The sequence below is a fragment of the Thunnus albacares genome, chromosome 14, assembly GCF_914725855.1.
Source record: "Thunnus albacares chromosome 14, fThuAlb1.1, whole genome shotgun sequence".
Taxonomy (NCBI): Eukaryota; Metazoa; Chordata; class Actinopteri; order Scombriformes; family Scombridae; genus Thunnus; species Thunnus albacares.
In genome coordinates this window covers 30,320,033-30,340,156 of record NC_058119.1, presented here as the reverse complement: position 1 = coordinate 30,340,156, position 20,124 = coordinate 30,320,033, and the positions used below count along the sequence as shown (strand labels likewise).

The 20,124-nt window shown below is 42.2% G+C and overlaps 1 protein-coding gene across 2 annotated transcripts in view; it reads left to right on the top strand.

Moving 5' to 3' along the window:
- The window catches only part of LOC122996620 (bone morphogenetic protein receptor type-1A-like), a 59,210-nt gene that overhangs the window by 11,249 nt on the left and 27,837 nt on the right, over window positions 1–20,124 (top strand). For both annotated transcript variants that reach the window (XM_044372197.1, XM_044372196.1), the window contains exon 2: window positions 8,063–8,176. The gene's annotated coding sequence lies outside the window, so the exon portion shown is untranslated. The remainder of the gene's footprint in view (window positions 1–8,062; window positions 8,177–20,124) is intronic.

Genomic DNA, 20,124 nt, shown 5'->3' with positions numbered 1-20,124 from the left:
AGTGCTGTTAAACCTGTTAAACTGTTCAGTCAGTAATCTGCTGCTTATACAAGCTCAGCTGAGAGTTTCAGATCAGCTTAAAGCAGGTTTTAACATATTAGTGTTAAATGCTTTCACTTAGTTTAAAGTTCCTTTTATAGTTCAGTTGGTTTGACTTCCTGTCCTTCTGGTAGTTACAAAAAGTTATTGAACATTAAAAATTGTTGACATTTTGTTCATGAATGACCAGTGTCTGATTCTAAATATCTTGTTGTTGTGTATCTTGTGAAACTGACCCTTTAAACTAGAACAACAGTTTATAAGAAGGTAAAGTTTCTGAACTGTTTGTGTGAATCTAAACGTTTTCAGACCTCCTGTTAGTGTCGGTTAACAACAGTCATTTGGAGTCGGTGTAGTTTTGTGCTAAAGAAGCAGGAGGACGGCTTTCTGTGTGCAGCGGTAGGTGGTTTTTACAGAATATTCCTGGCTGCTCTGCAGGCTGCAGCCATGAGGAAACATCAGTCCAGCACACAAACCTCATCAGGCAGAGGACCAGGCTCGGTTTTCCCACTGTGCCCGGGCTCCTGTGAAGGCACCGCCCCCTCCCTACCCCCCCCCCCCCTCCGTCCCTCCTCCCCCTCCTCCCTCCTCGTTTCTGGTCTTTAATTTCAATTAGCTTTGGCTGCTGGTTGACTTTGATGGCATTAGTCTCTCCTCCCAGCCTCCACACTTGTCCCTCTGCTCTCGTCTTCCTCTGTTGGTTTTGCGAAAGCCGCTGGGTTTAACTGCTGCGATCAGAATCTGAACGCTTCGTTTCCACTTCCTGCCCCAGCGTCCAGCCCGCTGTGCAATCGAACCGCCACACACACACACACACACACACACACACACACACACACACACACACACACACACACACAGGCTCTGTTTGCCCTGCTGAGGCTGTTTATGGGGAAAATCTAGGTGGGCAGTCGCAACAGACAACAAGTTGAGTGACTGGATTCAGACAATCTCCAGATGTTTCCTCCAGTGACCAGTTACTGGTGTCTTTATAAGGCAGACGAAGTGATCGGAAACTGTGTTTACATTTGACACTTAAATCCCAGACTTCCAATTAGAGCTGCAAGGATTAGCCAATTAAATCAATTAAGATGCCAACTATTTTAAAGCTTGATTAATTGTTTTTTTTTAATGTCTAAATTCTCTGATTCCAGCTTGTTAAATGTGAATATTCTCTGGTTTCTTTAGTCTCTATGACAGTAAACTGAAGATCTTTGAGTTGTTGACTGTTTGTCGGGACATTTTTAACTTTTAATGGATCAAACTAATTGATTAATGGAGAAAATAATCCACAGATGAATCGATAATGATAATAGAAGACATGCAGCTCAGTTAGATGTGACGTGTCTGTCTGTTTGTCTCTCTCAATATTTGCGCACAATCAGGAAAAACTGGTTTTAATCATGCAAATAATCAACAGATTAATCAATAATACAAATAATAGAGCAAACTGTCATTTATCCATTATTTAAACTAACGTCTGCACAGCTGACATGTATATATATATATATATAGATATAAATATGTTTTTCTTTTAATCAGATCATAATTTTGATGTTGTAGCATTAGTTGAGCTACTGAACCAGTTTTCCCAGGTACCCCCCCCCCCCCCCCCCCCCCCCCCAGGTTGGGAATGAGGACAGGTGGTTTGTGTCGGTCGGACTGGGACCAGCAGACAGACGAACCCGCAGTGATACAGAGACGAGTCGTTCATTAGTCTGTGAAGCTGCTGATAAGCGTCAGCTGAGCAGCAGCCAGTGTTTGTGCTGCTATAAGTCTCAGCTTGTATTTGTGTGTTTATGTACCGTCATGGCCTGCATACCTTCTCCCTCCCTGCCTCCCTGCCTTTTCCTTTCTGTCTGTCTTTCGTGACTGAGGACTGGTTTCACAGCTTTCCTGTCAGTCTGTGGTTTCACACCTTCATCTGACACGTCACTCAACACACAGGAATGTACATTTTAAAGGACCAGTGTGGAAGATTTTGTGGCATCCAGGGTTGAAGTTGCCCCACCCTGCCCCCCGGCCCCGCCCCTGCTGCGAGCATGTAGGAGAACCTGCGGTGGCCACGAAACTAAACGATAAACATGAAAGGCTCTACTGTAGAAACATGGCGGCTCTGTGGAGGAAGACCTGCTCCCTCTGTAGATAGAAAAGGCTCCTTCTGAGCTCATGAAAACACTCTTATGGATATTATTATTTTCCATTTCTGCCACGTCTGTTCTGCTAAATTCTACATGCTGCACCTTCATCAGCTGCTGCTGGTTATAATGTGCTGCTCGCACCAACTTACAGCGTAGTTTTATCTCTATGTGTATAAACGACTTGTAAATGTGCTGTTAGCCGTTAGCATCTTCTCTACAGAGTCTTCATCGGCCCTGTTTACACCTCCGATCACAAGCGGACAGCAGCTCTAAATACAGGTGTAAACGCACCCAAGATGCTTTGAGGACGGACTCGGAGGCGGTCTGGGCCGCATGAGGCCACATTCTTTCAGTAGTGTAAACGCAATGCATCCTGGGCCACATTGAAGGACGCCTACTAGACACACGACCCTCCGTCCAAAGCTGCTCAACTTGTTTGATAACAAGATAAACAAATAATTTTTGAATTAAAAACGTGACCCACGTCCTGTTTTTTGCTGTTTTTCTCGTTCCTCTAACCAGTTTCCCTCTTCAAATCGACCGTTCAGTTTTTACTTGTCTGTCTTAAAAAAATATTTCAGAAGCTAAATGTTGCTGATAGTTGATAACGACGGTTTTTAGTTTTGCTGCTCGATATAACAAGCTCAGGATTCATCAGGATGCTGCTTTGGACGTGTAAAAGAACATTAATTAAAACATTAGATCCTGACCGACGCTGTCGGTGTGACGGAGTTTAAATAATCAGTGAAGTTATGCTGCTGTGTCTTGTTTGTAAATGCGTCCTGCGGAGAGATCGCTGCATAACGGTCCGGTTAATAACGAACGCATTTGGTCTTTAAAAAACAGAAATGATGTCTGTGTTTATTTGCATATAGAGCGAGGAAGTGAGATCCGATCACATGTGGTCACTCGGGACTCATGTTAATGCCAACAAGGCCATCGAAACACAACAGATTAGGACGCAGCGACGGCTGCTGGGCTACAAACCAACGATCAGACAAAACTCACCGTGATCGTCTGAATACAGAAGCCGCTGCCTCCTCGTCCTCATCATCCTCGTCCTCGTCCTCGTCCTCGTCGTCCTCGTCGTCCTCGTCGTCGTGAGGTTGCAGAGCTGCAGGATGTCCTCTGAGATGCTCGTGTGTAGCTGTTGTGCTGCTGTGGTGGTTTAATTTCAGCTTTACAAAGCGTGCAGAGCTTCAGTTTATCAGCTCTCTGTTTAAAGAATCCTCAAACCTTTTGATAATCAGATATTTCACCGATAAATCAACGTATTTATGTGATCGATTACGTCAATCCAGCCCTAATAAATGTGGACTTATTAGAGTGGTGTCGTCTAGTCCTGTTTTTAGAGCCACCTGATCGTAATCTTTGAATCTGCTCATGAGATCAAAGCGTGCAGGAAACGTGTAGGTTTTAGAGAGAAAAACGGACTGCAGCCATGACGCTTCTTCTGCTTCCTGTTTCCCCCCCGCCCCCGCCGCCGCTGCTCTCCCACACTCTGGTTTCAGAGAGCAGAAACGCTGCAGGACTCTCTGTCTCGCTCCGCCTGCATGTTAATGAATTTAGTATCAAACATTAGAAACACTGAATGCAATAAAAAATGTTTATTTAAGTGTTTTTTTCTCCAGGCGAGTTAATTTTTACGACACTGTAAACAAACCATATTTGCATTTTTGGACACAAGTTTCCTCCATGAGAAGCTGAATCTGTTGTCTGTAATTCCACAGAAATCCATGATTTATGTTTTTGTGGCGTTTTTTCCTCCAAAGTGCGAAAACATGTAATTATGGTTATTAAGTGAAATATTATGTTTTATTTTAAATGGTGAACACAGTGCAACAGCTCAGAAGTGACTCACATGTTCTCAGATCCATTATTATTTTTTTTTTTTAAATACTCCTCACATTTCTCCCAAAAAAACCTGTAAATGCATCCTGTGAAAATGTCAAAGCAGCGTTTCTGCATCTTAATAAACCAGTCTGTCCAGAGCTTTCTAAACACTCTCAGTTATCATCTGTAGATCCCAAATATAACAGGAAACTTCCACCATCTGCACGTTATTGATCGTTATTTCAATACATCAAGTAGAGCTGCAGATTCAGAAATAATCATCAGCTGCAGCTCTCTGAGACTCAGCAGGAACAGAGTCGTCGGACAGATGTTGTGAAAACTTGTGAGCGAATTAAAAGCGACAGCATGACTTGTGTTTTTCTTAACCGCTCTTTCCTCTTTGCATATCATTTGCATAATTTATATTTCCAACCAAAAAAAACTTTTCCTCCTTCTCAGGCAGTTCAGGCAGTTTTCCTCTCAGCTGTTTTGATGAAATCATCATCATCATCATCATCGCTCGACATCATGAAACCAGTCGGATGCAGAGCGGAGCTGAGTTTCACTTCACTTCATCCTTTAGGAGAGAGAGAGCAGGATCTGTTTTTTTCCCTCCATCGCTTGTCTTTTTGTTGGCTGCACGTCTCCAGCCATAAACGACGTGTGTGTGTGTGTATGTGTAAGAGCGCACGTTTTTGTTACCTCATCGGGACTTTTTCCAGTATAAACACTAACCTTGTTGGGACCAGTAGTCCTCATAGGGACCAGAGCTCGGTCCTAATGAGGCAAAACCTCATTTCTGAGGTGTGAATGGAGGTTAAGTAAAGGTGAAGGTTAGACATGGATTAGTTAAGAGCTGTCCACAGTGAATGGAAGTCAATGCAATGTCCTGACAAGGATAGCAAACTGTGTGTGTGTGTGTGTGTGTGTGTGTGTGTGTGTTGGACGTTAGAAGCAGCAGCTGTTTTTTCGCCAACCTCGTGACCGCTCTCAGCCCCCGTCTTCGGACATCTATTTTCTCCTCGTCTGTTCTATAATAACTCAGCGGCTGAATCCTGAATCCCCACCGCTGTCGTTTTTTTCTTCCTCCCCTGGGGTGGAGCTGAAAACACACACACACACACACACACACACACACACACACACACACACACACACACACACACACACACACACTGAAAAGCTGCTGGTCAACCCATCAACACAGTTTTCCACACTGTCTTGACTACACTTTCCAGCTGAGTGTGTTAGTTTTGGCGGCAGCAGGGCGGCGTAGTGTGAAGCTGGAGGAGCCGAGTTCACGCTACACGAGCCATTATTTTCACTATCGATTTAATACCTTATTTTATCGGTTAATCAATCAGTTGTTTGGTCTATAAAATGGACTCAAAACCATTAATCAGTTATCAAAACAGTTGGTGTTTTAATTTATAATTTGCAACTAATTGATTAATGGACTAATCGTTGCAGCTCTAGTTCAGACTCCCTCCCTGCTCACTCTGACCTTTGACCACCAGAGAGCAGCTCTTTTATTTTTTTTAAACCCACCATGTCGGTACAGAGTGGGACGTCTCAACAGCTTCTCACTAGATCTTTATATATTCCTTTCACTCCATCCCATAATTTACTGTTGTCCAGCCAACAGTCCAAAAGCTGAAGATATCCAGTTTGTAAATATATAAAACAGTTATGACTTTTTATGTGTCAAGGTCAAAGGTCGGACTGGGAAATACTGATTTTATTTGGATAATAAAATGAGAAACAATCATTTTCATCATCAATTAATCTGCTGATTGTTTTCTGGATCAACTAATCAATCATTTGGTTTATAAAATGTCAGAAAGTAGCTTCCAGCAGCTTAAAACCTAAAGATGTTCAAATCTTCACAGTTAAGAAGCTGGAAACAATGAATATTTGACATTTTTGCTTGAAAAAAATGACATAAAACAATTAATTTTCTGCATAAAAGTGTCAGAAAGCATCAAAACCTAAAGAGTTTTATTGGCTAAACGAGCTAACAGGCCGTCTGTGGCGTGACGAATCTTTTCCTACCTAAAGGTGGACATGATGCAGGTCAGAGATGGATATTGTGAACATCTAGCTGGCGTAGATGGACTCCACATCCTGTTCAGCCTGCAGTATCTCTGCCTCTCCGGGTGTGAACATTAACTCACTCTCCTGATGTCGGCCTCCTCCACTAAACAACGCCTCCTTTGAGGAGCTCTCTGCCGTCAAATAAAAAGGCTTCTGTGTCGGAGGGGGACGAGGAGGAAGGAGGCTCCGTCTGTCAGCCGCACTGCTCCACTTATCTCCTCACACAAACGGCAACAAGCCACAAACATTAACGCTGATCTAATGATGCAGCAGATTGTTGCCCAGTAGTCCTGCTGGATGGAGGTTTCTGGGAGGCTTTAAGGTGGTTCTACTGGTCTTTGAGGAGGCTTTAATGGACTACAGAGGATGCAAGGAGTCTTAAAGGGGTCTAGTTGTTTTTATCATCAATTTTATCAGCTCATTATTTTCTTAATGAATCGTTTAGTCTATGAAATGTCATCATAGAATCCAAGAGTCCAGGTCCAGGTCTTCAGATGTCTGACAAATAGTCCAAAACACAAAAAATATCAATTTGCAATGAAACAAAATAGAGAAAAGCATCAAATCCTCACATTTGAGAAGCTTGAAACAAAAATGACTGAAACGATTCATCAATTATCAGAATAGTTGCAGATTAATATTCATTTGATTGACTGATTGTTGCTGCTTTAATCCATTAATCACTGAGAAGACAAAAGGAGTCAAAGACGGATGTAAGGAGCTGCAACGATTAGTCAATTAATCAATTAGTTGATCCACAGAATGATGAGTAAAAATACCAAATATTCACTGGTTGCAGGTTCGTAAATGTGGTGATTTGAAGCTTTTCTTTGTCATGCGTGACAATAAACTGAATATCTTTTGGATTTTTGGACTGTTGATCAGTGAAAACAAGACTTGAAGACTCATGTCGGGTTTTGAGAAATTAGCCTTTAACTGGCGTTTTCAGAGATGGAACACGAGGAGTCCCACAGCAGCCATAAGGGTGTTCATGGTCCTCGAGGAGGTTCTGGTGCTCGTTCTGTTGGATGTGATGTGGTTTCTAGGGGATCTTTAGCTCTGTTTTGACCAAACGCTCCGGGTACTTTGGAACCAGAGGAACTGTTCTCAGGACCTGAACTTGGAACTTAAAGTTTCTGTTGTGCTTCCTGTTTGTGTTTCCACTGCATCTGAGGAACCAGGTAGATCCTGCAGATTAGACTCATGAGGAGTTAATAAATTACAGCAGCAGGTGCTTGAAACGTAGCGTTCACACACATGAGGAAAACACACACAGATTGTCCTGATGTTGTTTGTATTTACTGCTGCGTGTGTTGGACGTAGATAAATGTTTGAGCTTTTTAACATAACCACCATAAAACAATCAGAAAATAACTGGCTTTGTTTTCACTACCGCCGCTCCCTCCCTCCCTCCCTTCATTCAGTCTCTAGCTTGCGCGACCACCGCGTCTCTCTCTCTCTCTCTCGCTCTCTCTCGACACAGACAACAAAGCTTAACTTTACCTCTAACAAATGAAGAGAAATGTCCCCCCCCCCCCCTCGTCCTGAACTGGTCCTAAATCAACAGGAGACAAGTGTTCTAAGCATCTTCTGAGGGTCTTTAAGGAGGTTCGTTTGGTTCGTCTGAATGATCAATAGTACTAACGTTTCACTATAGCATGACTCACCGAAATAAACAAAGATTTAATAACATTTTTCATCATCAAAACACTGAAAAAGCATCATTTTTAAAAGCCTTTTGGAGGTATTTTTCCTTATAATAGACATACATACATTCATATTAAAATAACTGCAGGAACTGATCTTCTCACTTATCTGTCATCTGAACTTGAAACTGTTTTTGTTCCAAGCGGAGTCGAAACCTCACACACACGATGTGATCATGGAAACGTTCCAGTTTAGTCCTGGAAATTAATTATTGAAATATAATGTTTGTTTGTTTGTCTCTGCGACAGGTCGGTGTTTGTGACGTTGGTCTGACGTGACCGGCTTCCAATGCTTCAAGACTACATTTCCCATGGAGCCGTGCACCGACACGCACACTGTTCTAACATGGAGCCACCAGTCAGGTATGGACACACACACACACACACACACACACACACACACACACACACACACACACACACACACACACACACACACACACACACACACACAGAGTCCTGTTCCAGCTCTGTTCTCTGCAGCCAGTGTGTAACGTCTGCAGGATGTTTATTGTGGTCACATGAAAAACATTACTGGTTGGCTTTCTGCTCCTTTTGAGTTACCGTCTGTCTGCAACACACACACACACACACACACACACACACACACACACACACACACTGAGAGAAAACATAAACATATTTTTTTTTCGTGTACAAGCTCTGTTGATTACTCCTTTTTAAAACTTGATTAGCCAATTCACCCTGCACCCCCTCCCTCCCTCTCCACACACACACACACACACACACACCTCCCTCCTGCTCTTTGAGGAGATTAACCCTTGACCTCGGGGATGAAGGCAGAGCTGGCCAATCAGGAGGCTTCCTGGCTTTTAATTGCAGGCTGTGATTGGGTCATTTGAGCTGTCATCTGGTTTGATTAATAACTGCGGAGCAGGAGAGCAGGAAGAGCGCTGATTACACTGAGCCTGAAGGCTGCAGGCTGGGTGTGTGTGTGTGTGTGTGTGTGTGTGTGTGTGTGTGTGTGTGAGTGTGTGTGTGTGTGTGTGTGAGTGAGGTAATGCCATGCAAAGAGAGAGAAAGTGTGTGTGTGTGTGTGTGTGTGTTACAGGTGGAGGAGTGTTTGAGGAAAAAGATCTGGAATCTGTGTAAAAGGTGAAGTCATGCTTTGATGTGAGGAAAGATTGTGTCTGTTTGTCTCTTTTTGCTTTTCTGAACGTTGTAGAGCTGAAATTTGTTCAGGTTTGATGTTTGTCTCTGAGTCGAGGCCTGAACAACACAAATCATATTTATATTAAAGAGCTCCTATAACGATGTATTGATCAGTGTTACTGTTCTGTACACAACCCATAATATAGAAACACATTAACCAATACATCATTGTAGGATTTTTTAAACTCCTAAATGTGAACATAGGTTAAATTTTATTTTAGCTTTGTTCTTTTGTTGTTGTTTTTTTTTATTAGTGAAACGTAACAGGACCAAAGTAAAGATATAAAAGATTATTAAGAAGCATTGAAACAATTAAAACATCACAAAGACGCAGCAAACAGGTAACTTATTATATTTTCTCAACAACAGTTAAGACCAACAAATGCAGAAATCTACAGTCCTGTGCAGGTGTTAGAGGCATTTACAGTAAAGCGAGGAAGCTTTCATGAACAGTTTTTATGAGTTAATTTGATATGAAGTTGAGTAAACAGCAGAAAGTAAATCAATATGTTGCTGTGAGCAGCTTTTGCCTTTAAATCAGTGTTTCAGCTACTCGGCTGGTCGGTCGTTCCTGCGTCTCGGAGAAGTTTCTTCTTCTGCTGCTTCTGTCTCTTCACGTTAATCCCAGACTGACTCCATGATGTTGAGATCAGGGCGTCTTTGCCGTTTATATACTTCAGTTTCTTGTCATATATCTGTGGACACAGACGCCAATACTGATAAGTTAATATCAGCTAATCTATCTTTGGGCTTTTGGGTTTAGAAGTACACACAGTCAGAATGAGGCTGTTTATATCTGAAGGTTTGTCTCTGTCAGTCCTGCAAAGTCTTAAAATGTCTGAAATGTTGTTAGTTTCTCAACCTCAGGGGTGCGGCCCCATATAAGGTCAGTTGATATTAAGACTGATATTTGTTCAATGAGTTTGAAACAGGGATCAGTTCTGCTTTTAACCCGTTAACCAGTAACTAACTGGTTCATTTTTAAGTTTGAAGTTGTGATGTAGCTTTATGAGAGCTAACGTTAGCTTGACTTTTAGCTCATCTTCTTCTCCGTAAACTGTTTTTCAGTCTCAGTAGCTCTGGATAACGTACTTAGCCTTGAGGTACGAATATAAATAATACTACAAATATAAGGTGACCCTGACTATAAGACGACGCCCCTTTTCCAACAGCTGTTTTTTGGACAAATAACGTTACTTTTTGAATATAACTTCCATCATAGTATAGTTAGATCCTCACACAGAGTCCTACCAGGCTGTTGGAAGCAGTCAGAGATGATTTTCTCAGGCAGTTAGCGTTTATGTGACTGCCTGTTTGTCTTTTTGAGCTGCTTATCAGGTGTCACAGTGGTATTTGGCAGCTTGACATATTCAGTTTCTGCAGCAGAGACGTGGGAAGACGCTTTGAAGTCGTTATGAATTTATTTTCTCTCTGTGGCAGAAAAACACGTTACACGAGCCTTCAGACGCTGCTGCAGGTTAAACTGGACTAACCAAACACTTCAAGTACTGACTGACTCTCACACGCTCACTGTAAACAGACTTTAAGACACTCGCTAGCCTAGCAACATTAATGCTACACTAATCACAGAATCAAATGTAAAGTCTTCAGATGTCTTGTTTTGTCCAAAACCTAAATATATTCACTTCTCTATGACAAAGAAAAGCATCAAATCATCACATTTGAGAAGCTAAAACCAGCAAAATTTTGGCTTGTTTGCTCAACAAATTTCTGAAACCATGAAAATGAATCGTTTCATGTCTACTTATGACACCTAAAACTTAATAATAAGATTTAGAAAGCTGCTGTACATGGTCTAACAGATAAATATAATGTTTCATGTTGGGAAAAACTTTTTTTAAACATTGTTGTTTTGGCTCTTGGTCATGTAGACTCACAGATGATCAACAGCTGCTTTCATTCTCAGATTTTTGTTCTCTGACATTGAAAATCTTTTTAAAAAGTAAAAACCGAAGTCGGTGAAACGTGCAGAAAACTGTCGGTCAGCTGTGATCCAGTCAAGTTTGACCACCGTTGAGTTATGTGGAACTACGTGGTAGTATGTTGAAACCCGGACGGCTCGCTGCCTTTGTTTCAGAACGAGGTGACTCAAGTGTCTGAGTTTCAGCAGCTCTCGCTCGCTGACAGACCTTCAAACAGAGCCGGCCAGTCTGCAGCTCCAAATCACTCCCATATGTCCCTCAGCAGCTCCGCTCTGCACGCTTCACTCTCACACAGCAGCCCGGCTTGGATCAGACCGGCTCGGCTTACACCACGACGACCCGCCACACTCTTAGAGTTTTTAAGCACACATGACTTCACTTCAGAAGTCTTAACTTGACTGTACACACAACATTATTAAATCTGAAAACGTCTCACAGTTGGCAGAAGAAGAAAAATAATGTCAGGCTGAAAATGAGGGTGAGTGAGATAAAATCCTCCATCATGGCGCACGATAGAGACAGTTTCAAGTTGTTATATGTTGTGATACTATAGTTTTTTCATAACTATTAACTGAGAAACTGTAAAAGGTGTTTTCATATTTTAAAGTTTTAAGACATGAAAATACTCTAATTAGTAGTATTTTTTTTCTTCTTTATACAAATAAAATCTTAAAGGGGACATATTCAGCTTTTTGTGGTTTCTCTTATGTATTTCCTGTTCTGATGTCGGATGTTAAACATGGTCAAAGTTCCAAAACTTGGAAGTGAACGTATGTAGAAATGCTGCCTGCAAGTCAAAGGTCAGGGCTTTGCTCATGAGCTGATCTCGTCCGTTCTGTAGCCTTGGTTGCTAAGGTGGTTGCTAAGGTGGTTGCTAAGGTGTTTCCATGTGTTGTTCAGCTCCAACATGTACGGATAGATTTGAGAAGTTGACATTTGGAGTAAAGAAGGAGAAAAAGAAGTGAAATCCTGCTACTATAGTTTGTTTACGTAGCCTCCGGAGCCGGAGGAAGCTTCCTGAAAGCTGACCAATCAGAACAGAGTGGGCTCATCAGGAGGCGGGGCCTTAAAGAGACAGGAGCTAAAACGGCCTGTTTCAGACAGAGGCTGAACTGAGGGGCTGCATAAAGGACCAGTAGAAGATCAATAAGGAGTTTTTATTCCAGTAGAGCCCCAGAATATAAATATAGAGGCTGGAAATGTGCAGCTACTTCTTCACCCTCATTGAAAAATATTTATCGTTCTAGAGTTTTCCTGCTGGACACCAGATGTAAAGTTCATTCTCAGTGTTTGTGTACTGGAGGCTTCAAGTTTCCACATCACACCAGTGTAAGTTACATACTGGACCACGATTGGCTCCAGACTTAATTGTGACGTCATGAATCCTCCCTGGTAGGAACGTCCCAGGTGTTAAACTGAGATTTAAGGTCAACTCGAAGAGAAACTTTCAAAACAAAACTCTGCACTTGAATCATTCTGCGTAGAGAGAACAAGTCAAAGTAAAACACACCCCTGTTCTTGTGGTCTCACATCAGATGCCATTCTTCCTGTCTGAACTCGTCACTCCACCTCTGTCCTTTCCAGCTCCTCCACTATTTTTAGCAGACATTTTGAGCATGTTAGTTTGGGAATCATTCGCTGTAGAAATAAACCGATCTCTCTGTCTTTTACACTCGTCTTTCTGTCTTTTTTTTTTTGCCTGTTTTCTTATTATTTTTGGTTCATAACTTTCTATTTCTGTTCAGGTCATTTTTTTTTTTGTTTCTTCTTCTCTTCTTCTTCTTGCAGTCTTTTCTTCACACACGCAGGACCACCTATATGGTTGTGTTGGCCCTGTGGCCTGGCTGTAGTTTCCAAGGCGACACGGTGGATGAAACCATCCGGCCTTTTCTTTTCACGGAGTCCAGTCTGACCAGACCACACACATACGCAGCAGCACGCACACGCTCACACTCACGTACACACTCGCACGTAGTCACACAGGGCCAATATTCTGTCTGCTACAATTACAGTTATATTTTAGCTTTATGTTTTTACATTTCTTTCACTGGGGGAAGTCTGAGCTCCAGTCTCTCCAGTTTCCAGCCCTTTTTTTATACTGGGATCAGACCAGTGCAGCAGCCGAGGCAGACCATGACTCTTCAGCATCAGTTTGATGGTCTGTGGATGCTGCTGCTGCTGCTGCTGCTGCTGCTGCTGCTGCTGATGACCTCAGACTCTGGCGGTAAACTTCCTGTCTCTCACTCCGAGGGGGACGTGTGGAGATTGTAGCTGTTGTTCTCACAGTCGGTCCGCCAGCGAGGCCGCTATCAGAGCTGTGATTTCCTGGAGTGTCGAGCAGCAGGAGGAGTGGTGGGGTGTATTTTTTTTTTTTTCCATTACCTGGTTCCCACATTCCTGCAACAGTTGGAGCAGGAAGGGGGAAGGGAAAAGGAGTCGTAGAGATGAAGGAGGAGGAGGAGGAGGAGGGTTATTGAGGTTGATGAGCAGCAACGATCAGCTGAAAAACGGCGAAACTTCAAGACAATGTGCAATTATTTTATAATCAGTTAATTGTTTATTAGCACTAGAGCTGCACGATTAATTGATTAGTCGTTTGTTCTATAAAATGTCAGAAAATGGTGAAAAACGTTGATCAGTGTTTCCTTACTGGACACCGAACACATCTGGATGGAGACACGTTGGGAGAACCTGCATCGCCTAACGGGGGGGGGGGGACGCCAAAAGCGGTAAGCGAGGAAGCGGAAGCGAAGCAGCAAACGAGCCGGCATATCCCAGCTAGGCTAAAGGCTAACCCCCCCCCCCCCCCAGTCGACCTGCTCTCCCATCATCTTCCTCACCAAAGTCCTCTTCATGGATAATAAACTAGACTGCCTCCAGAGAGAAATGACAAACTGCTGCAGCCTCATCTTCATCGAGAGAGCATCTCCCCGACTCCGCTAACCGGGCTAACTGGCTCTCCCGGCAGACAGGAATGCTTCATCGTACAGTAAGACCCGAGGCGGTGGCCTGTGTGTTTATATACACTCTGCTCGGCTTTAGCTCAGGTTCCAGCAGTCAAATGAAAAACCTCTTTATCCACTATGAGAATTCACAACCACGATCATCATCTCTCACAAGGTTATCAGCCTCACGGTTATCTCAAAAACGCCAGATATCCGCCTGATTAATCGGTCGACCGCTAGCTCTGTTTACCAGATGAATTCCAGGTTTCCCAGCAGCAGCTAACTGGTTTAACTGGGGGAGGGTTTTTTCTCGGGAATGGCTTCGTCCTCTCGTGTCCACTGCGCTCATCAATGTGATTTATGATCATAATGTTTTTTATGGTCTGAGTGTGTTTTGTTTTATGACTCAGCTGTTAGACAAAGGCAACATTGTGCGGGTGATGGATGGACCTGTTTCTATGGCGATAAGAGTAATTAAAAACACCTTCAGGGTCTGAACCACATCACGCTAGTTTATGACTTTATTACTTTATGACCAGGCCTAATATCGGCCCGTCTGCAGCCGAAGGTCCCAGTGTGTCAGCATCTTTATACTAATTAGTTTATTTTGATATAAACTCACTTTTTTTTGGATTAGTTTACATGTTAGGATGTTAAACCTGTGTTCCCCCCCCCCCCCCCCCCCCCCAGTGGATGCTGGGTAATCTATAACCTGATATAACTGATGAAGTAAATGTTCTTCCTCCAGTTTGTAGCCGCAGCTGCTCAGCAGATCTGCTGTTTGCCTCTAATGACATTAGACTTCACTGTTGCCCACTCTGTCTGTCTCACACACACACACACACACACACACACACACACACACACACACACACACATGTAAACACACACGTAAACAAGCTGATGGTGTGTGTGAGTGTCTGAGATCAATAAGACTAACAGCCAAAGCTACAAGGTGATTTTATAATATTTAAAATCCAGCAAATGTTCATTTTATGAGTCACAATTCTGCCTTTTTACTGTCAAAGAGACGAAAGAAACCAGAAAATATTCACATTTAAGAAGCTTTTTTTTCTTAAAAAATGATTCAAAACAATGAATTGATTATGAAAATAGTCGACAACTAATCGATTTATCGACTGATCATTACAGCTGATGTCTGCTTGAGTCCTCTCAGTCGTACATGAAGGTGCTCCTCATGCCCTGCTCCTCTTCATCAGTCATCATCAATCAATCATCAATCAATTATCTAGATCTGTTTTCAGTATGAAGTACTGCAGATGATTGTCGTCTGTGTAAACAAATGTTATTTCATTTCAGTTCAACTGCAGACGTCCGTCGCTCTTATATATGAAACCACAGTAAACTTAGGATTATACTCCTGATCAATTAATCTATAGATTATTTCCCCAAATGTAAATATTGCCTGTAAATTGTCAAACATGAATCCCAAGTCTTCTGTGCAGTAAATAAACATAACATAACATTTGAGAAGCTTAAACAAGTAAATATTTAGTGTTTTGATGTAATAAATGACTGAAATAAATAATCAAGTAATCAATCAAAGTTGTCATTGATTAATGCTCCGTCTGTTATCGCCTGATCATTTAAACACTGTCAACAGTTTCCTTGTAAATCTGAAGTTATTACATTATTCAGGTCAAATAGATAAAGCAAGTAGATCAATTAGTTGATTGATAGAAAATGAATCGTCAGCTGTTTAGATGATCGATTGATTGTTTTGATTCATTTTTTTAAAGAAAAAAAAAACGCCCAAATTCTGATTCCAGCATCTAAAATGTGAATATTTTCTGGTTTCTTTAATCCTTTATGACAGTAAACAGATTTCTCACCATTTTCTGACATTTTATAAACAACTAATTAATTAATTAATTAAGAATATAATTGATATGTTGTGATACAAGGTGATAATGAAAGCGAGGCTCTATCAGGGTTGTCGGTTCGATTCCCGCTGTGACCACAGACTCAAGACTTTTCTTTTGTTGCTTTAAGATGGTTTAAAAATCAAACACACCACAGAAGAAGAAGAAGAAGAAGAAGAAGAAGAGATTAAGGGGATTAAATAAAGGATGACGGTGAAGAAGAGGAGGATTAGGAGGAGGAATAACGGGAGGCAGAAGATGCAGGGAGGAAGAGGGCCCGCAGTGCCGCTCACCGTGGCTCGGGGTATTCTGGGTATTCTTATGCTAATCCATCGCCGGTGATGAGGCGCAAAGCAGCCAAGCAAACAATGGCAGTGGAGCCAGAAAGTCTGGCCTGCAGTCTCCCAGGCCCTGAAAGGCATGTCGGGCAGGGCGCCGACACCAACGGGAGGCTGCTGCAGCACCCAGAGGCCCGCCTGCAAGGAGGGGCCCCTGGAGGGGACGGGGGAACGGGGCCAAGATGGAGCAAGAGAGGGGAGAGAGGAGGAGAAATGAGAAGCAGCAGGGAAAGAGGAGGAAGAAGAAGGAGGAGGAGGAGGAGGGAGATGGAAAACTGAAGGAGGGAGAGAGAGAGAGAGAAATGGAAAGCAACAAATGGAGAGTGAGGAGGTAAAAAAAAGGAGGAAGGAAAGATGGAGAAGGATCTAAAAAAAAAGGAGGAAACCCAAAAGACAGAAATGAAGAAGAGAGAAAGACAAAAGCAAATAAAGAGAAGAAGAAGATAATGTCAGTAAAGAGGGAAACTCACACATCCAGGCTTCCTTCCTTGACTTCTTCTCTTCTTCTGTGGTCTTATTATCGTCACAGTAGACTTACTGATGTAGAAAAACATCTACAAGAACAGTCCAAACCTAACATAAATAACAAAATAAAATAACATAAATAACAAAATAAAATAACATAAATAACAAAATAAAATAACATAAATAACAAAATAAAATCCTTTTTAAATGGTTTTATTTTATGCTTCATGCACTGCAGCACTTCCTGTCTGTGCTCGAGGCGTCAAATAACAAGCAGCGTAGGATGTGTATGTTGTGGATGTAAGTTTGCTGTAAACAGTCACATGTAGGTTCGTGTCCGTCATGCTGCTGCTGCTGCTGCAGAGGACGTTCAGCAGGTCAGACTGTCTCACTCAGGTGTGTCTCACCTTTATACTGCACATACCTTCATATAATGACTCAGATTACTCGACTTCAACAGGTACAATAACACACAAAAACATGATAAACTAGTTGATAAAATGATCGTTGAGCTCAGTTTTGAAGCCAACATGAGATGAGAAGTCAGCAGATTAATTAATTAATTAAAGCTCAGCAAACTTCATCTGCTGATTAAACAATGAAGTGAAAAAAATGAAGTTTGAAAGCTCCAGAATAAGTGGACCTTTGAGTGGAGATCTTATTCCCAAAGTCAAGATCGAACTGTGAAGCTCAAGGTTTAATTTGTTATGAAACTAGAAGGTGCAACGATTGATCTGCAACTATTTTTTTGATAATCAAATAATCATTTCTGACATTTTTTTTAAGCAAAAATGTCAAATATTCGCAGGTTGCAGCTTCTCAAATATGAGGATTTGAAGCTTTTTTTGTGTCACACATGAAGGATTTTGGACGTCTGAAGACTCATGTTGGGCTCTAAGAAATATTTTTATAGACAAATTGATTCATCTGCTGATTTGTTGCCAAAATGTTTTGTTTCCATCTTCTTAAATATGAGGATTTGCTGTTTTTCTTTGTTTTATTTCATTTTAAACTAAATATCTTTTGGACTGTTGGTCGGACACGACGAGGCGTTTTGAGGACGACGCAGCGGGAGACGTCGATGGATATTTTTCAATATGGCCTGATGTTTTATAGACCACATGGATTAAATTATACTAATCGCAACCAAATATGTTCCTGATTGGACAGATAATAAAAAAAAGCTACAAACCGTCTCGGTTCGTCCTCGTTTGCAGCACGCCCCAGTTAATATTCTCCACCAGCACCAGCGATCCCAATCTCTCCCTCATTACTGCATTTATTTGTAGAGCTCAGGAGCTGTCGGTCTCCGCCGCTCCGTCCAATCAGACCTCCGAGTCGTTTATTTAGTCTGCCGCCGTTCTTCCAGAGCAGGAAGTGGAGACGCATTAAGGCTTGATTATTGATGTCTGGCCCCTCACAATGCAGTCCGTCCAGGGGGAGAGGAGGCGGCGGCGGGAGGGGGGGGGGTATTAGAAATGGATTATTAATGCCTGTAGGAAGGTCCAGTATCATTTTACAGTTAATTAACAGTTGTTGGAGCTTGTAAATCAGATGTGGAGCTGCTTCAGAGCTGCTCTCTCTCTGAAACAAGCTGTCCAAAGAAATTCAGCATAAATATTTAAAAGCGTGAAGTCGTTCTGTAGGTTTGTTCCTGTGAAGTCCGCTGGTCAGGTGACGGCTGTCGGGGACACAAAGATCTTCAGTTTATTGTCATAGAGACTAAAGAAACCAGTAAATATTCACCTGTTGATGTTGTTATGATGTTGAACTCTAACCTTTGCAGCGTTGGTGTCACGGCTGAAGTCGAGAGACGAGGACACTAATCTTAGTAATAATGAAATCCAAGTCTAACTTCCTGTATCGGAGTCTGCAGTCATGGCGGTGTGATATCGTTCTACATAATCGTTTTTATGGGCAGCCAGAAAGTTATTATACCCGGGAGAAAAGAGCTTCCATAAAAGCCTTTTAAAGAGCTCTGTTTCTTCTACAACTCTTAACCCTCTGCTTGGGTTTCCATACCACCAAATTTCCCAGCATCCCTGGAGCGGTGTGACCTCAAATTCCTTCCCCTGGGGGGGGCGGGGGCTGGCTATGGCTCAGTGGTTCCCTATAAGGGGCGGTTTATTCTGTACAGGTGGGACCGGCTAACAATACCCGCTTTCATTCCTGTCATGGTAAATGTTCCTCCTCCGAGACTCTGATGTCACGTCCAGCTACGCTACATTAACCGCTGAGGAGGGAAACGGGACCAGCGCGGGTTTGAATCCCCACAGAACGCATCAGACCGGCGTGACGGAAACCTTTACGAGATCAAGCACCTTTTTTAGTTATCTGCACGTCCACCAAACCTTTATTGATATTGGTGCTGAAATGATTGGTCTGTTAATTGATTGGTCGATCGCCCCCCTCCACCTGAACTGCTTCCTGTGTGTTTTATATCTCTTTAAACTGAATATCTTTGTGTTGTGGTCAAAACAAGATATTTGAGGACGTCAACTTGTTCTTTAGGAAACACTGATCCACATTTATCATTTTATGAACCAAACAACTAATTGATCAATCGAGAAAATAATGTACAGATGAATAATCGTTAATTATAGCCCTACTTACATTATAGTGAACTGAATATTTGAGGGTTATGAACTATTTGGTCAGACAAAACATTTGATTACATCACCACTGGCTCTAGATGACTGTGATGCACATTTTTTTTTACTACTTTCTGAGGTTTTACAGATCAATCAGAAGATAAATTGACAATGAAAACAATCATTTGTTGCAGTCTGACTTCAGTCTGCTCAAACAAATTGTACCAAGGGGGAAAAAACCAAAAAGTAAACAGTAAAAGTTGTGAAAATGCCCTAAAAATGGGGTTTCCTGGTGGACTAGAAGCTCTTGTTGCATTTCCTGTCAGCTTTCTACTTATTGTCTGTAATTAGTGTAAAAAATATCCCCAAATACTTAAAAAATGTGAGAAGTTCAAACTTATGTCGTCAACAACACCTCAGGTAACTTTCAACAGGTGTTATTTTACCTCGACACTCCTAATGATACCTGATTATTAGACGACCTGCACGTGTGGAACAGCCGAACCTGCCAGAAACACGGTAGATTTATTAATTGATATGTGAAGAACACGAGTCTGAGGAAAACGAGACGCTGGTATCATCTGTTACCTTCTGCAGTTTGTTGTTAGACTGAGAAGCAGACCGAAGGATCTGAGACAAGTTCTAACATGACTTCACTGAGGAGGAGGAGGAGGAGGAGGAGGAGGAGGAAGAGAAAGAAGAGGAGGAGGAGGAGGAGTGAAAGTTATCCGACACCTCCAGGGTTTTAAAGTTTGGAGAATCTGACTCTGTTTGAGGATTTGACTTCATCTCCTTCATCGTGCTTCTTGAATTTCTTGACATTATTTCTCTGAGTTGACAGATTGAATTGTTTGTGGTATCTCGCTCCCCGCTGAGTGTTTCAGCCGCTAGACGTGACAACACCGAGCCTCCGTATCACTCTGTCTCTGTCTGTGTGTGCACCCATCTTGTGTTTTCAAAGGGAAGTGGATGT